The 23755-nt window shown below is 41.6% G+C and overlaps 1 protein-coding gene across 2 annotated transcripts in view; it reads left to right on the forward strand.

Moving 5' to 3' along the window:
• DIP2C (disco interacting protein 2 homolog C) overlaps positions 1 to 23755 on the forward strand; it is a 323592-nt gene that overhangs the window by 58068 nt on the left and 241769 nt on the right. The gene's annotated exons all lie outside the window — the stretch shown is intronic.

Raw genomic sequence — 23755 nt, forward strand, 5'->3', positions numbered from 1 at the left:
CATTTCTATCTGGCATTCATTTAAGATGTAAATATGGGCTATGATTGCAATTCAAATTAGTCTTAAATTTAATATCTGCTTATAATCAGAATCGCTAAAGATGTCTGGCTAATTTAATTGACATAATTGTTGTAACATCTCTAATTTTATGTTGAAGTCTGAGGTAATGGCTGCTGAGTCACCTCTGCTTTGGGAGGCTTTTAAAATAAAAATGAGGGATACACAGGACTGGGCTGAAAACCTGTAGAAAAAAGAGTTTATATCAGTTTTTCTCTCTCTTTTGGTAGGTTGCTGGAGGGGAATGAATGAAATCTGGAGGTGTACAGCAGTATACCAGCCCTGTCATTCTCTAGTAAAGATCAGCATGAAAAAGCAAACGGCTTATTTATTGGACTGAATCATTGTTACTTATTTACAGGACCAAAATAGTTTCCTTCATATAAAAAGCCTTCAGCAAGTTCTCCTCGGATAGGAGGATTTATTTATGAAGTCTCTTTGGGATAATGTAGGATGATTCACTGTTTCTGCTACTTGCCAAAAATGACTCCAGCAGATTAGTAGAATTTAAGCTATTGAAGTATCAGATAACTTGTAAAAGTAAGCCAGGGACCCAACTCTGCTTAAAGTGTCAAGGGACAGTTATAAATCTACCTGATGTGGAGGGCATGCTGGTGGGCTGCTGGTGTCCCAGTGCTGCCACGGCCAACCCCAGCTACTTGGTCCGGGAGTGACTTTCCAGTGCAGAAATGAGGACACTGACATTCCCCGGCCTTCTGACTGATGCAAAAGCTTAAAAATTCTCTTTAAGTTGGCCGGGTAGAGCCGAACATTGGTTTATGAGCTAAAATTATCTTGATTACTTGACCGTGGAGATCAGTCTCCTGACTTTGACTTCACCCCATGTCTCCAGCCGAAGACAAATGCATGATTGTGTGTGGAAAGGGAGATAGCAAACCCACTGCTTAATTCAGTCCGTGCTGACAGACAGACCCTGTTCATGGTTTTTGGGAGGAGGGGTGTGGGGGGAACCTGGAGCAGCAATGGGAAGAGGGAAGCTGTCGGCAGCCCGGCGGCTCTGGGGATGTGGGCACCGCAGGCTGTGCCTGGGGGGTGGCTGAGGTGCACCGACCAGGGTGGTGCTCAGGCGACGGGCATCGCTCTGACTAAAACGTGGGATATTATTGCCTTCAGTCCTCTGAACGGATCCTGTTTTTCCCATTGAAAAGTAAAGATTCGGTACAGAGGTAATGATTACCAAGATTTACTTTATCTGTGCTCTGTGCGGAAGAAAAATGCATGTGTCGTGATCTGTCTGGGTTCCATTTTCAGAAGGTTTCTCATTTCTCATGGACTACCTGAGTTTAGGCTTTATGTGCTGTTCTCAAAATTCAGATGGTCTGTATCAACATAATGGTTGTCTAACAAACTGTCTTGCTCTTGGTTTTTCAGTAAGCTTTTCAAGTGTCTGAGAAGATCAAGCTCTTCCTTCTAGAACAGAAGTTATCTTTCCTCTCTCTAGTCAGGCGTGTTTTTTTTTTTTTTTTTCTAATTTGGCAAATATCAGCAGATGGTGCCAAATGTGAGAAGATGCATCCGCTCCTCTATCAAAGATGAAGTTCTTTGGCAAACAGGAGGGTACATCCAGGCTACCCTGCAACAGTGGTTTGGATCTCCTGCGGCCATGTCGGAGGAGACAGTCACAGCATTTGGATGCAAACCATCCTACCTTTGCGGTGTTGTAGGTACCACAGAGGGGCACGATACCATGTATTATTTGAATATTGTTTTAAAATGGGAAGAGTGGATTAATATTGCTCCGGGGACAGCAGGGTGGTCTGCTGGTGTCTCCGTCTGCTCTTGTCCCTCCCTGGAGTAACTGAGATACGAACTTTCCGAAGAGCCTTGTAGCGTTAGGGAGCAGTGTTTGCACAGAGGTATCTGTCATTGCTCTGACATCAGATACCTAATAATAACCTCCTAGCAAGTCATCTGCTCTCTTCTGCTTCACCCACTCTTAGTCACTCTACCAATTTCTGTAGGCTACAAGTAGTAGGCTATTTATTAAAAGCAGTAGCTAGAGGAAAAATGATTTTCTTAATCAAGTTTCTCCTGCCAAGAATGTAAAATCAGTGAGACCAATTTTAGGTGCCTTGAATCCTGTCCAAGTCAGATTACTCGGCAACTCGTGTTACCTCAGCTGCTTCCGTACCTTTCATTCACATTCCAGTTCCTGATGGCCTGAGCACTGTTTGAAAATTTGTGGTTATTATTGCCTTAAAATTCTCTGTAAGGGAATAAAAGTATTTGGCTAGTGTCCTTCCTTTGTCCCATCGAAATCTAGCACTGCATTGCATCGTAGAGAGTCCTCATCTACTCTGAAGGAGAGGGTCAAGGTTATCTGAGAATAAATCGCCCGTTTCTGTACCCCTCTCACCTAAGCGTTACCCATGGGGTTAAACCTGGAAATGCCAAGGGGAAGCATGAGACTGTTGAAAGTCTGCCTGTAGGCAAAGGGGGTTGTGTTTTTCTGACCTTGCTGGCTGAAGCACCAGCAGCTGTGCTTATGCCAGTGTTCTAGGTAAGCTCTCTTTGTCCCCAGGTTCTTGCAGGAATGTGACGTTTCACTATTTTTTTTTTTATAATCAGTCACTGGTTGACAAGCTCTTTGCACGTGGGAGCTCTTCTGACGGCGGGGGAGCAGCAAAGCCAGGCACCCGCTCCTTCCCACGCAGGCAGAGGCTCGTCCTGCCCGCCGGGAAGGACGGAGAACTGGGAATGCCCCAGAGAGTTGCCTTGAATGGGATGCAGATATTTGTAGCAAAAAATACCTTTCTCATTTAGCTTGTTCAATTTATAGGTCAATATACTGTGAACAAAGACGAATTTTATTGATTGGAAATTTCCCAGTGAAGATTATTTTTGAAAAAAAGCTTATGCCAGCATAACTCATTGCTCAGAAGTTGTGACACTTTTTGGCACCACATGAAAATTTCCAGTAGAGGCCATCTAATGGTAGAGAGGAGCGCACTGGAGCTTCCAACACGTTGACATTTTACTTCATCTTTGCTACACAGGTTTGTCAGTGTGCTAAAGCTACTTAGGTTTGTGGGCATGCTGAGTTATGGGAATGTTCCTCTTTAGTTTTTGTGCCATCTTTTTTCTGTATTCATTTTTCTTTTTTCAGTATGAATTCATATTTTTATGGTGCATAATTTAGGAGAGGGAGCAGAAATAAAAAAATTTTAAATTTTAGAGTTTTTTCTCCAAGTTGGTTTATGCCCTGTGTTTCTGGGCCAACTTCTTAGTTCCCTGTATTTTAAAACTGAAGAGTAAACTTGCTGCTCTCATGAGGGTCATTGTTGTATTGGTCTTCTGGAGGTAAATGAGGTATTTTTGAAAATAATTTTTTATCAAACTTTTCTTATTTCTGGAATATTCCTCTTTTTGTCAGGGCATTTTATACCTCGGTGCCCAGTTTTATTTTTGCTTTTTTCTTTCAACTTCCCAATTTTTGTTCATTCCTACTATAGTACTTCTGCCCACAAATTAAAAGTAAGAGGTAATTAAGTAGTCTTAGGAAGATCCCATTTTTGAGTTTTCAAATAGCGTTATACTACTGGAAAAATACAGATACACAGCAAAAGTTGGTGAAGAGGATGGTTGGAATTAAGCTTTGGAATAGCTTTTTTGCCACCGGCCTTCTTTCAGCCATCTTTTATGCCTCTGAAATTCAGGGCTGCTCTTTGGTACAGAATGGGTGTGTTTGATTGCTGAGCTGGCTGCTTAAGGAAACTTGGTTTTAAAATACTATCTGCACTGAAACAGCTGGAAAACATCTTTCCCAGTCCAGCTTCAAGAAAGAGTAATAGATCTGTTTAACAGCGTTGATATTTCACTACCAATTGCCATTCATCATTAGAATTAAAGCAAAAAAAGGTGCAGGGAAGCACCAGGACACAAAAAGGACTTGGTTAAATGTGCAAAGGACAGATGGCTGCTCCGAGAGGGTCTCTGTATGCAAGAAAGGGTGGTGTGAGTGTGCTTCGATAAAGGACCGTGATGGAGAATCCGGGTCTTCTGTTGTGAGTGGCTGGAGGGTACTGAATTTATATTTTATTTATTTAATTGCTTTTGTGAAGGGGCCAGTGTATTTTTATATTGTGTGGTATTGTAGGACTACATTATAAATAGTTTATGGGAGGAGTAAAATATCACATAGCAGTAATTTTGTCTTTCTGTGTTGAATATCTGTCTTCTGGGGATGTTAAAAATTGTTGCTGGTGTTTGTTTTTTTACCTTAATAGATCACCTGGAGTTTTAAATATCTTATGAGACCTGCTGGATGCTTTCTGCCGGAGAAGGAGTTTGCTGCTCCCTTCCTCCTTTGCAGCCTCGCTGCTTTACAGGTGGTTAGTAGAACTTGCTGGTGTATGAGATGGCCATACAGACTGCCATGATAAGACATATGAGGCAGGCACCTAAGCCCAATGTTGTTTTGGCCCAGGACCAGGCAGTGAAGCTGTATTTTTACATTCTTTCAGGTTTTCTGAGTTTTGGCTTCTGTCCGTGACGAGGAAGGTGGGCTGTATTAGGAAGAGCGTGCCCACAGCATCTGGGGCTGCGTTAGGAAGAGCATCACAAGCAGGTTCCAGGAGTGGGGAGTGCTGGCTCCAGCGCTGGGCTCCCCAGTACAATAAAGGACCTGGGTATGCATAAAGGACCATGATCATGATTAAGCAATTTGGAGCATCTGTCATGTAAGGGGCTCAGGAGGATCCTACCAGTTTGTATAAGTACCTGATGGAGGAAGTAAAGAAGCTGGAGCCAGGCTTTTCTCAGGGTATCCACTGACAGGACAAGAGGCAATGGGCACAAACTGAAATACCGGAAATTCTGCTAAAACACAAGAGAGAAATTCTGCTAGAACAAGGCTGAGAAGTCTCCATCCTTAGGGCTATTCAAAACCCAGCTGGTCATGGCCCTGAGCAGTCTGCTCTAGGAGACCCTGCTTTGGGCACAGGTTTGGACTAGATGGTCCCCCAAGGTCCCTGCTGACCCCAACTACTTTGTGATTCTGTGAATTGATGAGAAGAGCTGATGTGGAGGGTCCCAGACACTGGTACACATGAATGTAGCATTCACTTAAATCTTGTCTGAGCAAAATGGTTTCAAGGGTATTAGTAAGTCAGTTGGCAGCTTAGGTTGATACAGCCTGTTTCTATGGACACCCCTAAAATATTTTACTTACTGTCCACCTTTGAGAGGTGTCCATACAAGTTTGATAAAGTCAGCTTAAGTCAGTGTAAGGAAAATTCTTTCCCATGTTTCAGGATGTGAATTGTCTTTCACTGCCCAAAATTAGGATGACGCTCCACCCATGGAAATATTTTTGAATATAGATCCATTAGATACTTTTGTACTTAAACAAATGGCTTGAATGAAGAGCCTTGTGAAAGACCAAATGGGACTTTCTAACCCCTTTGGTTGCCCACACATTACCACACAGGCTAACGCTATCTATTAAGAAGGGGGGGGGGGGGGAAATGTGGCCCAGAACTGTATAAAATTAAATCAGTTTTCAGTCCTTTGAGGCGCAGACTCCTTGTTGCTGTTTTCAGTCACAGGAACTGCTCTATTGGATGAGACAAGCCCAGCGTGTTCCTGGCCGGTAACAGAGAGTACGAGGAAGGGGTAAGCAGAGGGCAGCTCTCTCCCTGGTGAATCCCCTCGACCTCCCGCAGTTGGCCAGCTGGAGACTTGCCGAGCTGCGCTGTTCGCTTGCTCATCATGTTCAATGGGCAGCCATGAACTTACTTCCCCTCAATTTTTTCCATAAAACCCTTTATACTTTTGGCCTCTGCAGCATAAGAGTTTCACAATTTAATGATTTTGTTTGTGCGGAAAAGTCCTTCCTTTTGTTTTAGTTTGATTTTTTTTTTTTTTTTTTAAACCTGCTGAGTGATAATTTCTGTGAGTCCCCATGAGTTTTCTGTGTTTACAAGAGAGGGAATGATAATTCCAAAAGTTACATAAAACATGAAACTGCTAGAGAAAGCATTCTCAATCACATGGACTTCATCCAGTATGATGGTTCCTGTAAACGATTAGGTGAAATTCCTGTAAAGTCCTGTAAGTGGTTCTTAAGGAAAGCGATATTCCAGGCGACTGGGCAGCACCAGTCTTCGCATTGACTTTCCATCCCTCTGAGAGTACATCCATATTCATTGCGTTTCCGCTAACTACTCTTCAGCATTCAAATGAAGTATCTCAGTGGGCAACAGTATCTAGGAATATGGAAAAATCACCAGGAGAGCTATACATTTTGAGAAACTCGGTAGATATATCTGAAGTCTTCAAGCTTCATTTGAACAATAGAGCATTGAAATGTTCCCGTTTTTCTGTATATTGGTTCTCTCTTTAGCTTTCTGCAGTGACTTTGAGATGTGAAGAGGTGGAGTGAGAAATTAATGCAGTTACAAAATACCTCAAAGGTTAAGAAAATTGAGATATGTACTCTTAGTTATTTCTGTTCTGACTCCAGAATGACTGAATAAAATGAGAACGGGAGATTAGGAAATGGAATTTAGGAGCAGAGTCACCCGAAAAGGAGAGTTGAAAATTTTGCAGTTTGTTTTCTCTTCTTTGGGATGTGTTGTAGCAGAGAATATGGATTCTCCTCCCCCATGCTTTGAACAGTCACTTTACCACTGTACTTTTTACAGTGGTCTTACAGGTTTAGGAAGAAAATGGCAGTATGAAAGCTGATGAGATCTTTTAGGCTGTCACACTCACAACATGCTTTAATAAGCAGGTAGCAGGTGGGGTTCAGCAGCAATGACAGCAGGAAGGGCATTTGTCTGGGTCCTACCACAACCTGTTTTCAAGCAGATGATTTTGTTTCTTGCTAAAAAATAGCCAGGCTTATTTGCAGAAGGATATTTTGGTGTCAGGGGTTTGAAAATGTTGAAAATCTATTCATGATCTGGACAAAACAAAGAAGCTTCATATTTGATGGAATCTCTCAGTTACACCAAGAGTTTCAGTTTATAGTTATCTGATCATAAACAAATATAACTGTCCTAGTTTTTGCTCTTGACTTGGGGATGGAAAAACTGATAAAAGTCTGGGAGAGGAAATATAACTCTCCTTTTCCTGCCTCTCATCGTCCTCCCACCCACAGCCCCCTAAGCATGATTTTGTTGGGGTTAGTTGAGTCTCTTGGTTCCTGTAGTACTTGTGTTTACCTTACTGTAGAACAGTAGGAGAGAGAAATATACAGTATTTGAACTGTGTCTGTTGTCTTTTCAAATTCGATTATACTTTGTAATTTCACTCAGACAGTTTTTTTTAATGAAGACTACGTGTGAGGTTATTTACAGCTGTGGTACAGATGGATGTTTAAAATAGTGTTCTCCTACACTGAAAAATTGGTGTTGGTGCTGGACTTCATGTGGCTCAGCTGTTGCAACGTACACATCTTCAGTGGTGTGTACATTGCAATAGGTATGTTATCCCTGTGGTCACTGTGGTCACTGGGTTCTTTTTTTTTTTTTTATTTTATTTAACGCTTCTGCTGCTTTCTCCTAAAGAATAACCAATGTTTATGCTGCAACATTTTCCTCTATGTTGTAGGGTTTTTGTGTTGACTCCAGAGAGTCTAAATGGCACAACAGAAGACTGAAAGGAAAAGCGTGCTTCGTAAGGTGCTTGCCAGAGATGGAATTAAACTATTATTATTAGGGTAAAAATACTTTATTAAAACTTTGATCATGTCAATCTATGAACAAGCAGCAGAACCCTGTGAGTTAGCTTTGGTTACCGCTTCCACGTAGTAAGGAAAAACGGTATCTAGAAAATGAACTGTTATGTTTTCAAGATTGTTTTGAAGCATGGGATTAAACAGCAAGATTAATTCTGTATAGGATCAGTTCAGAAGGCTAACATGAGCCAACTGGGTTTTCTGAAATGGGTTTATTTATCCATTACATTCAATTTCAGGCTTGTGTATTCTCACAGACCCTTCACATTTAGAGCTTTAACTTCTAATTACACTGCTTTTCCATACAGCTTACTACCAAGACTTTAAAATGTGTCGCAAGAAAGATTTGAGCTAAATATAGCATGTCCTCTTCATTTGAAAAGGAAGGCGCAGGAACATAAATGTGTAAATGATTTGTGTGCTGTGGCGCTGGAGGATCAGTGAATGGATGCTCTCTCCCACTCCGTGCTCCCGCTCTCAGCTGTCCTGCTGCCTCTGCAGCTCCTGACTCACCCTGATGTCATTCCCGCCTTGGCAAAGCAAAACTCGGCAGATCCGTGATTCTTCTATTTTGGGATTTACAGATTTGGGGTTTGGTAGCATTGTAAACGTCGAATATAGGAGTAACAGTTTTGAAGTCGTCCCCCTACCCCGTCCCCCATGACTTCGTATGTCATACGAGTGATTGCTTTCCTACTCAGCAACACCTGAACAATACCATTTTCTCAAAGTTTTCTCTATTTATCTTCCTACCTCTTATTAAGACTTAGAGGTGTTAAAACTTTATCAATGAAATACTGTCAATACAACAGACCAGTCCGAAGCCTGGAGGCTGCTGTTCTAGAACACCAGCCCCTCCTGTGTTTCTCTCTGCAAGGATCGTTTCTTTATTGAAGTGGTGGTGGTCCTAATGCAACTGAAGATTTCTGTTTCAAATAACTTCTCTGTGGAGGTTTCATCATATTGTGCAGCTTTTTGAAAGTAAGGCTGGACATATTACTAGCTATGTTGAAAGTGAGGATGCAAGTTGCTGAAACCTAAACTTACTCATCATGATGAAAAAGAATTTTTATTAGAGGAAAGCAGTGCTGTCTCTTTTGTGGTGTGCAAAGTTTAATGACTGATGCATCATCTACCAAACACCTTCAGTTTCCAGATCTGCTGGAAAAACTGGCATATTGCAGTTGGACTAGATGATCGTTGTAGGTCCCTTCCTACTGAAATATTCTATTCTATTCTATTCTATTCTATTCTATTCTATTCTATTCTATTCTATTCTATTCTATTCTATTCTATTCTATTCTATTCTATTCTTCCTCTTCTGTAGCTATAATCAAAGATACCCCTAAACTAGTTTTCACATTGAACCAACTTCTCATTTTAAACCAGCACTGGGTTGCCTTAGTTTAATTATTTATTTTTTCCCAAGTGTAGTCGGTACATGGAAGCAAGCTCTGCGTAGCATTCACGAAGGAGGAATGTCTCTTCTTTTTCCATCTTGGATTTTGTTGGAAGTGCTGGGTATCTATCAAGCTCACTTTTGCTTAATGTCTTAAAACTCTCTGCGCTTTCTGCTTTGCTCTGTGCAAGCCTGACTGTAACAGCACCCCTCGGGGGTTAGTTTACTCACAACACACAACGAAGTAGGTTGCGACCACACCTGAATGTTAATGGCAGCTGTAATAAAACAAATGTTCTTTCTGCTTTTCATTACTCTTCTACATATTGTGCTCCCACAAGAAAATTATGTTCTAATTCTTTCTGAATGGCGTTTCACACTTAATGAAGACCTCTTCAGTAGGTTGGGGATGTAAATAATAGTGTATTTATGCTATATTAAAAATACTGCTGCCTTCTTACTTTTTGATCATATACTAGAAGTCATGAGACAGAAATCAGAAGCTGCAACCAAAGGTACTATAACTAAGTAGTTCTTGCATTTTAAGGTCATAATTTATGGAGGTATAACCATTTTAGTCTTTTCAATGTTACTTGTTACCGCTCATTGGAAAAGGAAAAATTTACTGAAGATAATGTAGCTAAAATTGCCCAAAGCCTGTGGCATGTGCTGCAAAAGAAAAGGAGTTAGTTAACTAGAAGACTTCAACAGGGTCTAAAAAGCAGTGGTGGTATTTATACAGCATTTAAGTCTTCATAACCTCTGAATTTTGGATGCTGTTTAGTGTGTGACTAATTCGTTTTCATTCAGTGAAGGTAAAATTAAATGTGGAGAAGTTTATTGCAGTAATCTTTTAAGAAGAACATAACTATAGACAGAACCCATCAATATTTAAGGAATACAATCTTCTAAAATGCTTTGTAGGTTGAAAGAATGAGACCGGGTTGGAAAGAAAGAGTCGATAACTCAGATAGCAAAATACTTTCTGGTTTCTGCGTCCTTTTTGGTATTAGTTACACTTTTGAAATTACATTTTCTGTTTTAATTTAGATTAATGACAGGAGAACAATGAAAGAGATATGCTGATGATTTTAAACAGACCTCGTCTATTGCTCCTCAGGCTCCTGAGTGCTCCAGCAGACTGATGGGCAAACTTGATCTTGCGTTTTTGGCACTGTCTGGTGTATGATGCATTGCTGTGGCCAAAGCAGAGCCACACAGTCTTTTCTATGGAGAAATGCAAGATTGTGGCCGTTCTTTCCTTATTTACGTATGTACAGGACCACACATTTTCTTGGGATTATTGAAGTGTAGCTGGCTGTAACGAGAATTGAATTCTCTGGGTTTTGCAAAGCAGAATAATTGGTGTGGTGCGAAGCAATGGTGTCAAAAGTCTCCTTGTTATCCAAAGTAAATGAAATGGATTTTCGTGTTAAGAACTTAAATGTCAGCATTAGAACTAAAATATTTACTGCGCGATTAAGAAGTTTCTCAACAAAACTTTTGTTCTTGCTCAGTAAAAAGAACTTCACAGTGGATTAATAGCATTGAAACTAAGACTGTGGAAAACAGTTTTAATACCAAAATAATTGTTTAAATAGAGTCTTAATTACAGTGATTAGTGTAGTTCTTATTGAGTGATAATATATTCCAACTCAAATCTTATCTGGGTTTTAAGTATTACTATGTAACTATGCACTGAAGAGTTATTTTATTGAAAAACAAGAACAGTTTGTGACGAGAAAGTAAAAGACAAGTTTGATTCAAACACATCTAATATTTTTGCTTCATACAAGTTACCTCGAGAAGGGGATGCCCAGATGTGTTGTTCACAGGGGCGCTTCCCTGGTGGTCCAGAATTGAAGAAATGATGTATTTCCCCTTATTTCAGTTTATGACTCCTGCTCACTCAGTGTTTTCTGGGGAGTGTTATGGTTCTGCTTTCCTCAGGGACAGGTGGTTCTCCAGAACAAGGGGCTTTTAAGTACTCCTTAAAGGGTCAAGGTTTTTTTGTGTCTTGCATGGCAGTGGATCAGGGTTTGAGCAAGTCTTTCCTTACATGCGTTCCTTACATATCTGCTGTTAATGTATGCTGTGGGAGCTGTGCTGGAGACCGAGGTGTCCCTTCAGTCACAAGTGCCAGTGTGTTCCCAGTGGGGTGGTTTGTTACGCTCCACCTTTCCTATGCCATTTTTTAAACACTTCTTAAATTCCTTGGCTAGTCACTCCCGACTTCAATTTTCTTTCTCTAATTACATTTGTTAACAGAGCGGGTCTGTGTAATAAGCCCTAAGAATATGTTCACCATAGGCTTTAAATAACAGTGTTTGGAAGGCAAACATTGCTTTTTTTGCATGCGACACGTTGGAATCATTTTGTGCTTCTGAAACAAGTCTTGGGCCTAAAAGTGACGGTATCTAGCCTGGGTTAAGTTCAGGGCTGTGGCCGGCAGTCTGCAATGATAGCCAATTTTGGCAGAAGTAAAAAATTCAACAGGAATTTTTTAGTGTGATCTGATTTATGTTCTGACTATTAAATGTGAACAGCTAAGCTGTGAGCCTTCTTAAATTTAAACGTGAGTATTCCCACCAGCTGCAATGAGACTGCCCGTGCCTAAGTGAAATGTGGCCATTGGAGTCTGCAGGGCTGGAAGACAGCGGAGAATGCCCTTCTGCATTTACTGTTTTATGCTTAAAAGGGGAGTATGGTCTCTCAAAAATATAACCAGTGCACTAACAGCTGCAGTATATTTAATTTTAGAATGAACATAAACCATCTCGTTTAAGTAATACCGTATATTTAAGTTGATTGCAACAATTTATGACACAAACTATAACCATTGCAAACATTAGATTAAATGGTGCATTTTTGGAATGGGGAGTTTGGTAATTATTTGGAGTCCTTTGTGGTAAACATTCATGAAGTTTCCAGTTATGTGTATATATATTTAATTTAGAAGTGTGTATACTTCAATATCTCATCTTTTACTTTATGCTGGGCATAAATTAAACGTTTTGGACTCTGTGCATCAGGAGGTGTGCTTGTCCTCCTTTGGTTTCACACTATTTAAAGAAAGAGAATTGGCTTATTGTATTTTGTTAAACTTTAGGAAGAATTCAAAATTTAGTAATAAGCTTTTGGATTCCTTCTCAAGGAAATGGTTTCAAAAGAAAACTTGGAAAACCTGTATTGAGTAAAGCTCAAATATGAAAGAAGCAGGACATCTGGAAAGTGATTGATCTTGGCAATGCTTTTTTTAGGAACTGAGTGTTGCAAAACCTAATTAGTGACCTGGAAAATAGGTGGTAATTAAGAAAGGCCAGAATGGTCAGAGCTCCTCGAGCAAAGGCATGAAAATTTGTATTACAGCAATTGAGTGAAACCGAATGGAAACGTGGCTAAGGTTGGCTGCTCCTTTTCCCAATTAATGTCTGAAGGAAATGGATGAGCCAGCGCGGCTCACAATTTCACATGCAGTTTTAGGTCAAGTTTCCATAGCTTTAGAAAGAATGTTTTAGCAACAGGCAACTCAGAAAGCACTCAAATGGAGAACAAGTCAGAAAATACATCTTGAGATCAGAGCTGCTTTATCCTGATAGATAATTTTAGTAGTAGGACCTAGATATGTCTTTCTCTTTTCTCATGAATGTTGTACTTGTGAGATGAAGAAACGCCTAATACCATAAATGGTGGTAAAAGCTCTTCATGGAATCTCCACTATACTGTTTGCTTGTAGTTGTATTTTATTTAAATATACCAAGGAATTGTCATTATGTATGTTTTTATGAAAACCTATTTTAATAAGAACTGTATATGAGGACTCCCAATAACCTCATTTTCATGCAAGGCAGATGACAGTTTATGTCCCAATATATTTTTTCAGACCCTCCAACTATGCAAAAAGAAGTATCTCAAAAACTTAATATACAGTTGCTGGTGTGCCTGTGGAGGGTAACAATACGTACTGTGACAGTGTACTAACATATATAGTTTAAATTCCTTTTATTGTTAACTTGCCATTTAGCATTTATATAGCATTAGCGATGGGACAGTCGATTTGCATATTGGCACCAAGGGTACGGTCTTGGGCCAGACATTACAGCTGAGAAGCGTCTGGTCTCTGTGGCATTAGTAATTGAGACGTTACAGATTTTCACAGATAAGAGCTGTCTGGATCTGTGTAATGGAACCCGAAACATATTTTGTAAAGAGTAATTTTTATTTCTTTGATCTTTGGGGCAATTAAATCCCTGATTTTACAGTTATGTGTAGTTGACTGTGCCATTTTTATGTCTGTATTATATCCATAGTTACAAGGGGCCCTTGTGTTACAGCTAGCTTGTTTGACTGTGTCCTTGTCATGACATATGACATCTTTTAAATTTAAAGGTGGCTGAGCAGTAGGCCTTGATGCAAGTGATCCAACCTCTTTTCTTTTCCCTTGAACCACCCAACAAGCTTGCCTTGCCTACCCTACCCTACCCTACCCTACCCTACCCTACCCTACCCTACCCTACCCTATCCTACCCATGGCAGGTGGTTTCAGGACTTCATACCCATGCAGGAGAAGGTGGCCTCACCTCCATCCGCTCCTCTTCACATCAGGCTGAGGGCTTGCAAGAGCAGAAGGGGTTCAGTTCCTCATGTGCTGTTTGCATCCCAACCTTCAGTCCTGGCTCCCCTTAGGATGAGGGTGAAGCATCATCCTGGTGCAGCTGGTGTCCTTGCACAGGGTGAGCCCTCGGGCTCCAAGGTGTGATGTTGCTTCCTCCACCTGCCATTCCTCTGGGCTGATTCATTGTTACGGGTTTGTCCTGGCATTCAAATCCTGTTGTTTATAAAGGTTTACTAAACACTTGAAATTTATTTACTATGTGGTAAGACACATTTTTCTTCTTGCCTGGCTTTCACTGCATAGATTAGTGTTTTGCCAGGGGTATTACAACACTTCATTATTTAAGTGGAGCTGTTACTTTTATAATGCATTCAAGCCAGTGCAAGACCCGTTGTTTTTATGCTATCAAATCCTGGTGCATGGTGATAGATGTGTTCCTAGCCAACAGAAGAAATCTTTCAATTTTGTGAAGTTTTATGTGCAATCTGAGAATTTAAATTAAAGAAGTGTGTTGGCTTCCTTTAACTTCTGTCAGGACTTTTGGAGCAGAGCAGTATTTGTTATCACCAGTGTCAGTAGTTTCCTTCAGGGGACCTTCAGGTTGACTGGCTACTGCGTTGGCATCCTCTTCCCTTTTCTACCAGTCTTTTTGGTACATCTTTTACGATTTTATCTAGGCTGTTCACTCTCTTGGAGTAAACTGCCATAGGTGTGTAAGACATCTAGTCTTGATGAGCCATCTTGGGCATTTTTCTGGTCTGGAGATAATAAATGGTGTAGATTCTTAATTAAGTGCAGTGTTGTGTGGTTCAAACCACTGCTGTTGTGTGTTTTGGAAAGTAAGAGGCAATAGCTGTCATAGGAGTTTACAATGTAAGTAGACATGAGAAATGAAAGCCGGTACATGGGATGCATTATTATCTCTGCCAGGTATGAACAGGTAGGGTAAAAAGTAAAATGATACATCTAGTTCGAGCCACCTTGGTGACATCTGAAGTGAGACAGAAGACATTTACAGCCCTGTCATAATAAGAATTGTTCTTCTTAATCTCCCCTGAAGCAGCCACAGAAATGTGTGGTGCTGATATTTATTTACGTTTAGTCCATTCAACATCAGTCCCAGTTACTCCAGTTTATTATACAAATGTATAAAAAGAATCAGTTTTTAGCCCCAAGGCTTTACATTCCAGCTTCAGAGGAAGTCCTGGCAAGCAGGAAGACGTTGGGAGAGGGGGAAGCAGGGAAAGGAAGGTGTGTGATCGCAGTGTTGACAGATCTCATGGCTACACAAGAGTCACTTTCAAACCACAGGAAGCACTTGGCATCTTGCAGGATAAGGCCTCTTCAGGTCATCACACAAAGCATATACTCCTTATTTCACCAGGTGATAAACGTCTTTTGAGTGCACTCTAGCTCCACTGCTGTTGATAAGAAATGCAGATGCTCAGCATCTTTAAAGTATTCATTTAGAAAGAATTAAACGGCGAATTATGCCTATGGTTTTTGTTGAACTGATTAGTTTATCCAACCTGTGTGCCTCCTTTCACCTGTTTCTTAAAAGTGCATGTAAATATACCGTATACTGACTATCCTATTGGCTGTTGTGACATTAAAGAAGTAAAATTGTGTGAGCTTCTGGAGGGAATATTCTCCATGTAGATATGTCCTGACAATATAGAAGCTAGCGCTTCTATATGAAGCTACCTGTGTGAAAGCAAACTGCGTCAACTATGTAATCATTTTGTGTTTAGATTTGAAAGTCAGTAAAAGCTCTTGATAACACCGTACTGTATAAAGAATTGATAAGGAAAGCAAAATATATATATTAATACTGCTGATGAAATGAACGTAGTGTTTAGGCTTCTGCTATCCCCAGGTTGGTCCCATTGATCAGTATCATGCCAAACTTGATCCGAGTTCATCACTGTATCCTGTATTTATTTCACTGGTGCCATCTCTTATTTCTCTTAGAACCATAGAATTGTTTAGATTGGAAGAGACCTTTAACGTCATCCAGTCCAACCGTTAATGTAGCACTGCCAAGCCCACCACTAAGTCATGTCCCTCAGCACTAATACCTCCAGGGATGGTGACTCAGCCACTTCCCCGGGCAGCCTGTTCCAACGCTTGACAACCCTTTCGGTGAAGAAATTTCTGCTGATATCCAAACTAAACCTCCCCTGGTGCAACTTGAGGCCATTTCCCCTTGTCCTATCGCCTGTGACTTGGGAGAAGTGACCGACCCCCACCTCGCTACAACCTCCTTTCAGGTAGTTGTAGAGGGCGATAAGGTCTCCCCTCAGCGTCCTTTTCCCCAGGCTGAACAACCCCAGCTCCCTCAGCTGCTCCTTGTGTTTTCCTGCCTGCTGTACCAGCGCTGTGAGCTGGGTTTAATCCTGCATGGTTTTGGTCAGGGCCAGTGGTGCACCTTTATTTCAGATGAGATGAGAGTACTTAGCTGTAGAACTCTTACCAACCAAACAGAAGAAGGGTGACTTTTTAGGAAATGTAGAAAAAACTCAAATCTAAGTAGCAGACCTCGTTGCGTAGGTTCTGATGAGTCCCCGAGCAAAATGTAGGCAGGCTGCTTTAACTTTGGAGTTAAGATGCTTGCCTGTCTTGTTGAAGGCAGCCTGCCTGTGTGCTGCTGTGCTATAGGGTCACCCAGATCCCATGAAGGGACCACGGTGGGGTTTGTCATGAGCTGGGATTTTCATAAGTTCCTGCTATTCAGCCAGAAATTTTCACTCCAAGACCTTAGAGCTTGGATTCCACATCAAATTTAATTTTAAAAAATGGTATTTGAAACAAAACGTTTCTGTTCTGGCATTTCTCTTCTGTATAACATTTTGAAATGTTATTTTAATGTAGAGCACAGAAGAGAACTCCCATAGGACAGAGGGCTATGGTTCCTAGCTGGTTGTGATAGCTCAGCCTCGACGTAGCAGTAAAGCTGGAAGAATACATTTAGTTCTTATTCTATCAGCAGCAGAATGGTCAGCTATGTTGAGTCCTGGCAATTGAATGGAGAATATTGGTTTATTTTGGCTAATGGCTGCACAGAGGTCTTGGGGTAGAGTCTGTCAAAGCTACTGAAGCTGTGAATCATCTTGTATGACATTAGATGGCAGTTTAGGTGTCTGCCTCTGATTAAATCATACTAGGATCCATATGCAATCAAGGGAGATGTATAGTTTTTTTCTTGGACGCAATTAGTCTGATCACTTTTTTAGACACCTGAGGTCCAGTGAATTGTAGCCCAGGAGTGCCTGGCTCTATCCATTGTCTAGGAGTGGAAACCAGATTAATGAGGTGGATTCATTTGACAAAACTGAAACATCCTAACAAGAGAATCTTACTGTTGATTTTAGTAAGGTTTCTGATCAGGCCCTGGAAGGACTGACTCAGTGACTCTTTCTGTTGCCAAACAATGGAAAAATGGGACATGAATTCTGACTGGAACTTTTATGTATTCTAGAAATCCAAGTAACTTGATAAGTGGGTTTTAGTTAAAGTTATTTTAAGTACTGTATATATAACCAGCAAAGTAGAAAAGAAAGATTTTTTTAAAAAATGTATGGCTTTTCATGCATGAGAAAATGGATTCCTTTGTTACAGTTGGAATAAGATTTGTTTGTTACAGTCAGAATAAGGCCTTTTACTTGAGACTTCAGGGGCCTTTCAATTCCAAAAGCTGCTTTACAGATTTTACAGCTCTCCAACTTCAGACCAATAGTCTGTAGGTAGATGCTCATGGACACAGTTACGATGCAGGGATGCATCACAGCTGATTCTCTTACAAGTCTTGCTCATTCATGGCTGGCCTGCACCTGGGATTTTTTTTTATTTTACCATGTGGACCCCACTGTCTGTACCATCACGTCTTTCAGCTGTGGCCAGACATACTGTAGGTGAAGAGGTCTCAGCACAGACGATAGTGAAAGGAATAACAGAGTGCCACTCACCAGATGAGCAGCTCCCCCACTGGACATCAAGGTTGTTTGCACCATGATGAAAACAAATATTCTCTGTCTGCTTTTGGACTGGCACAGCATCACAAATTTGTAAAGTAGCAGTATAATGACACCCACTGACCTTGGTCCAGCAGGCTGCCCTGCTCTTTAGCTGCTGATTTCAATGACTAATTTGGGAGAAAAACCCTGTGATCAATACTCTATAAATACAGCAGAAACTCTTTATCCTTGTCATCCTAAAGGGTACCATTGGTCTGTTACTGCAGGGGGATGCATGCTGATGGGGACTGGAAGGGAAAAAGATGTCGTCTTGCCCTACGGTAGCTGTACTTCTCCCAGATCCTGTTTGTTTGTCCTGAGAGCTGGCCTCTGTTGCTGCTTTTGAGAGACCTCCCAGTGTCACTGCAGTGTGTGGTGCGAAGCTAAGGGAGGGTTGTGGACGTTGTACCCTCCAAGCCTTCACAGGGGGATAGGAGGAGACCCAGAGGACACACATGACCTTGCTGCTGCTGCTGCCATTGAAAGAAAAGGTTCTGTTTTGGGTAGGTGCTTCTAGGGATGTTCCTGAACACTGCTGCAGCATCTGCACTGCCTGCAGTATCTTGAAGTACCAGCTACTCACTGAGTAAGTCATGCTGGTACTTTGGTATTGTATTTTCTGAAATCTACAAAAACCATCCTGGCTTCTTGGCATTCAGAATGAAATCTGCCTTGGTTCTCTTAATTTAAACTACATGGCAGGCACCAGCCCACTGCTTAATTTACATTTTGATGTGATATTTAAAGAAAAACTGTTTTTCCCTGGGTGGAGAGAAGTTATCTGTTAACTCGGAGCTAAATTATTTTTATTTTATTACAGAAATATTTGTATTGACTTCATTGGGACACTTCTGTATCAGTGAGGCACACAGTGTTTGGCTTGTAAGCAGCTGAATTTAACATTCTATGCAATTTAAAGAAAAATGCAGATTCTTAGATCCATTTGTCCTTTTGAGCTCTAGAGTATGCTAATTTAACTAGTGTTGCATCTTGTATTGATTATAGTGCCTTTAGATTTTAATGAATAATTGCATCTTTGGCGTTTCAGCTTTGGAAAGCTAAATGCATTTACTTATTGGCAAACAAAATCATGTAAGGGTTATTGGTGTATTTGTTTATCAAGATGTTTTTAAGTCAGTCTTTCAACCATTCACAATTGTTCTCTGAGCTGGCACCCCTTGAACACAAGAAATCACTGAAGGCCATCTGTATCTCTTCCTGACTTGAACAGGACTGTTGTAAAGTAACTAGATCCTTTTTAAGAGCTTCTGGCCCATCTCCTACCTCCTAAAAAAATTAGATAGGAAGGACTGGAACAGGGGAAATCAGAAAGACCAGATTATAATTGGTACTTTATAAGCACTTGTGAGGTTTGTGTAAACTCCATAGCCTCTGTGGGCTGGGCATGGTCAGGTGGAAAAGGAGCAGAAGAATGCATTTTGGATGAAGAAATGTTTATAATTCCCTGCAAAGAAGGGCTGGAATCAGAGATGCTGCAGCGTGGTGGATTGCTTATGCCTGAATTGTAGTGGTTGTATACAGTTTAGACTTTTTGGACTTGAGCTTCTATTTGTCTCGTATGTTTGCGCTTTCCAGCCATGCTGTTGAAATACTAGTAAAAACGCTGGCTTCAGAATGCCTTTTAGGTTCCAAGTTACGCTAAAATTTGCCCTAGATTTGCCCTAGATGAATCAAACTAGCTATTGAAACCAGAGAGGCTTAGGGGGTTGCCTTAATTGAGAGTACAGAAATGAAATCATTTTGACAGCAGAATTTCTCGAGTTAATGCTAATTCTGACCAGTTGAAAAAAGTGTACTGAATTTAACTTAATTATGTAGATTATTTACATAATTGAAAACATGTTAAGGGGCTGGTTGAGGGAGAGGTGTATGGGGAGTTATAATGTGCCAGTCTGTGGCTTTCAGTGGTCAAAATAATTCATTTTAGGTTTTATGATGATACTGTTTTGTTTTGAAGAAACTTCGAAGGTTTCGCCTATGGGTCAGGAGGGAGAGAAAAGGGGTTCAGTGATTGTGAAATATGTTCTCCCACTGGTAACTGTTTTTGTCACTTCAGATAGCCGTGGGAATTCATTCCATTGTCTAGTAATGGGTTAATGGCACCCGTAGAGTTGTAGTGAGGAAGAGTTGGATCCCACTGTGTTATAAGATAAGATTCTAGGATGTAGATGTCTAGGATTCAAGAACATGTTATGATGGAGGAAGAGGCAGATTTATTATGGAGATACATTGGTGAGTTTGGCGTTTGTTGCTTTGGCACACACAGGAGCTACTTAGCCTTAGCCTTAGGTACACACCTTTCCTTGGAGATACCTGTTGTCCTCCATCTTCGATGTGTTTCAGCAGCAGGAGTGGATAAAGGCAGTGTGTGGGACCTTCATGCACGCCTTATCTTCAAAATAGAGACTATGTTGTGTGTCTGCCTTGGCCGTCAGCTGGAGACGTGAAACTGGTGGTATTTTCTGAGCTGGCAAAGGCTGGGAGCATGGCACTGAGCTCAGCTGCTGGAGGAGAGAAACATCTTACTCTCTTCAGTAGCAATGCCTCTGCCTAATGATCCAAATTAGATTTTTTGGCCTCAGAGGGAGTTGTGTTCACTCAGCCAGAACAAGGGCCGTGCAGTTGGGTCTCTTGGCCTCAGTAAGAGCAGGAGAGCCTGCAGAAGTCTTCTCAGATTTTCCCCATTCCCCCCAGTGCAGGGGCAGGTGATGGGAGTGGAGAACCCAGTAAGCTTTTCAGACAAGTTCTCTGAGCTTTATCTGGTAGAGTGTGATGGTAAGCAGCCTCTCGTGAAGAAAGTTTTTGTCGTTGATGTTGGAAGGTACTTTTATCGCAGCCCACCAGTGCAACTCATGAGTAGGAATGCTGTTTTAGCCCCTCCTGACTCTTAAAAGAGAGCTAATAGAAACTTTCACCAAAAAAAAAAAAAAAAAAAAGCTTATGTGTTTAGACTGGTCATTTCAATAATCAATAGTAAAGCTCACCTCTTATTTCTGTGATAAAATGAACATATGAAGTAAATGCAAAGCACAAAGAAGGCCAGAAGAGGGGTTTGTAACAGGGCCAGCAGCGTCTCTCTCAGAGTTCAGTTCCGAGCAGCACTCACATGTCAGTATTTGCTGTTTTGTGCTCCTTCGCCCTTCTTGTTTTGACGCAGAGGAGCTTGTATCCCTGGGACAGGACTGCCTACTGATTCTGGCTTGTCGTCGCAAAACTCGAAGCAGCAGTAAACTTGTGGTTTCTGCACCTGTCGTCATGGATTAGTGCCCAGAACCTGTAATTAATGTGAGTCCTTGTGTGTCTAATCTGCCTTGAAAAATCAGGCTTTCACCCCAGAATGCACTGGGTGCCGCATTCAGAGCAGCCCGTGCGGGCTGCGGTGCTCGGCAGGGCGGGATGAACACGGTGTGGGATGGTGGCACCGGCTCTGCGCTGTGGTAGGAGCAGCACTGGCTCCGGGGCGGCTGCCGGGGCTGCTTCTGCTGCCCCGTCCAACACCACTGGTTGTACCTCCACCGGGAGGTCCCAGGTACGTGTGTTGGCTCTGTGGTAGGTCCCCATCACCAGCCATTCCACATGTCCTTGTAGTGACAGCGCGAGGCAGAAACAATGAAAGGAGTGTGTTTTAGCCATTGTCCTAAAATCCTTCCTAGAAAGAATGTGATACGGCTTGTCAGAGAGGCAGATGGGATTTGCAGGCTGCTGGGCGTAGGTAGCGCCTGGGCTTCCTCTGAGCTGGGTGCCAGGTCCCAGTGATGGCCTGGAGCTGGGGAGGTCACAGAAGGTGGCAGGTACACTATGGGTGCCGCCCCTGGGCTGGTGCCTTGAGGTGATGTCAGCTTTTAAGCTGGTGTGTCCTATAAGGCTTCTGAAGAGCATATGCATAGCAACATCACTCTAAATTGCAGTAGCCGGCTTTAGCAGCCTGTTCTTGCAAGTGGCGTTGGCCCACCAAGTGTCCATGTTCCTTGGTTGGCTCATGTGACAGGTGATGAATATGGATATGGATAAGGAAGGGTAAGGGATATCAAAGATGCTGAAGATCTAGAACCTGATTTCCCAGTAAGAACTATTGATGCCATTTATTACATTGGTATGAATTTATGAATACTGTGAACTTACTCAGCAACAGGTTACCAAATGAAGAAATAATAGGGAGTATGATACAGGCAAACAAGAACAAATTGCCAGGACAGTTGACTACAAAATACCAGGTTTCAACCTTGTATTTTAGTTCTGAACACAAGAAATTGTTTAAGAGCTCAGCAGCGATGGCTGTGCAATAGCTGAACAGCTTTGTCTCTGCGTAGTTGACACTAAATGCCAGCTGAACGCTGTTGATGGTGATTTTATGCTCTCTGGGAAGAGCTGAATTGTGAGCCTGCCAGCCCCTGAAGACTACGTTGGTAGGATTTGTTTTCCAGAACCAATTTCTGGAAACAATAGTCTGGAAAAAAACGTGGCAAGTCGTATGTGCTCATCATAATTTTGTAATAAAGGGACACTGTTCTAACAGGCTTTGTGGAGTCTTTTTAGGAGAATTAAAGGTCACCACGGCCTTAAGGTAATGAGGTATTGCTCTTGGTTTCTTTTCAGCTGGGATTTCACTGTGTGAGTTAATTATCGTATTTGGGGAGGATGAAATAGTGCACACGAGTACGAACTGCCTTAAGCTTGTTACAGTCGTATTTTATTTTAGCCAGGCATCATTTCAATGCTTGGGTAACTCTCATTGCCAAACACATTTATTCCTTGCCCAAAGTGAGTGCTGAGCCTATGTTTATGAAATGGCTGCAGTGGAACTACTGCAAAATAATATAGCAGGTGATTCTCCTTGTGTTTCCCAACATATTTTTCTCTGTCGGTGCTATAACATAGACTTCAAAAGTGGCATGAATTTGGGTTTTACCTGTATCACCTGGAGCTGCAAAGTGGAGCTTATGTAACAGACAGAGGCAGAATAATGGAGCCAGCAGTACAACTGCTGAGATACACAGAGCTTGATGTCGTTTGTGATAAATGCAGCTAATTATTTTGCTTTTAGTGGTGAAATTAATATAATCTGTCTGCAATGCTGATCTAGACAAATGGAGTGGTAGAACTAGCATTTTGTTCAACTCAAACCTTACCATTAGCAGACTTCTTTTGCATATCGTCCAGGAGGAACACCACCTTCCCTGGTTTAAGATGTAATTGATTCATACTGCAAGTTTGGGTTGGTCATTGATTCTGCTCAAGCAGGAGATCGACATTTGGGCTGCTAAATAACCTTTTTCCCCAGCCTGCACGCACACGAGCAATGAATTAGATTGCAGAAACGGTATTGTCACTGTTGAACTTAGAAAGTTGGCTGAGTGTTAAGGTTGTTGGCGTGCACCTAATGCCATTCTCCTTTCAGTCTTCTGATCTGGGGTGACACACACATGTCTGGGCCCCACAGCAGTGAGAGAAAACACGCTCTTGTGTGTTGGCGCGTTCCTGGTTCGGAGGAGGGCTTCAGCCTGGGTGTTGTGTTCTCCTCCGCGGCTCCCGGGTTGTCATGGGGATGTGTTTCCAGCTGGTGAGCTGAAGCAGAAGGGGGCTGCACTTGGAATCAGTGAATCACATCTTGCAAATACCGCAACAGTATCGCATAAAGATTTGGAGGCTTCATGATTTTAGGCAACTCTTAAGCATCGTTTTGTTATCAGGCACATTGACTAATATGAGACTTCGGGATGGTACTTCCCTTCTGGAGGTTGGTTATCTGTAAAAATATTACCTTCTCTAGCTCACATTTTTCCATTTTTACAGTACAGATCTTATCTTATTTAAACATGCTTTTGTTTGCACGATCAAGATAGTCTTCTGCTACTCATTCCAACTCAGAAGCTGATGGCTGCTACAGCTGAAGCTACTCAGCTGTGTAAGGACAAAAGAAGGCAATTGTAAATGGGTTCAGAGTGTAT

Source organism: Numenius arquata, chromosome 12 (genome assembly GCF_964106895.1).
Source record: "Numenius arquata chromosome 12, bNumArq3.hap1.1, whole genome shotgun sequence".
Taxonomy (NCBI): Eukaryota; Metazoa; Chordata; class Aves; order Charadriiformes; family Scolopacidae; genus Numenius; species Numenius arquata.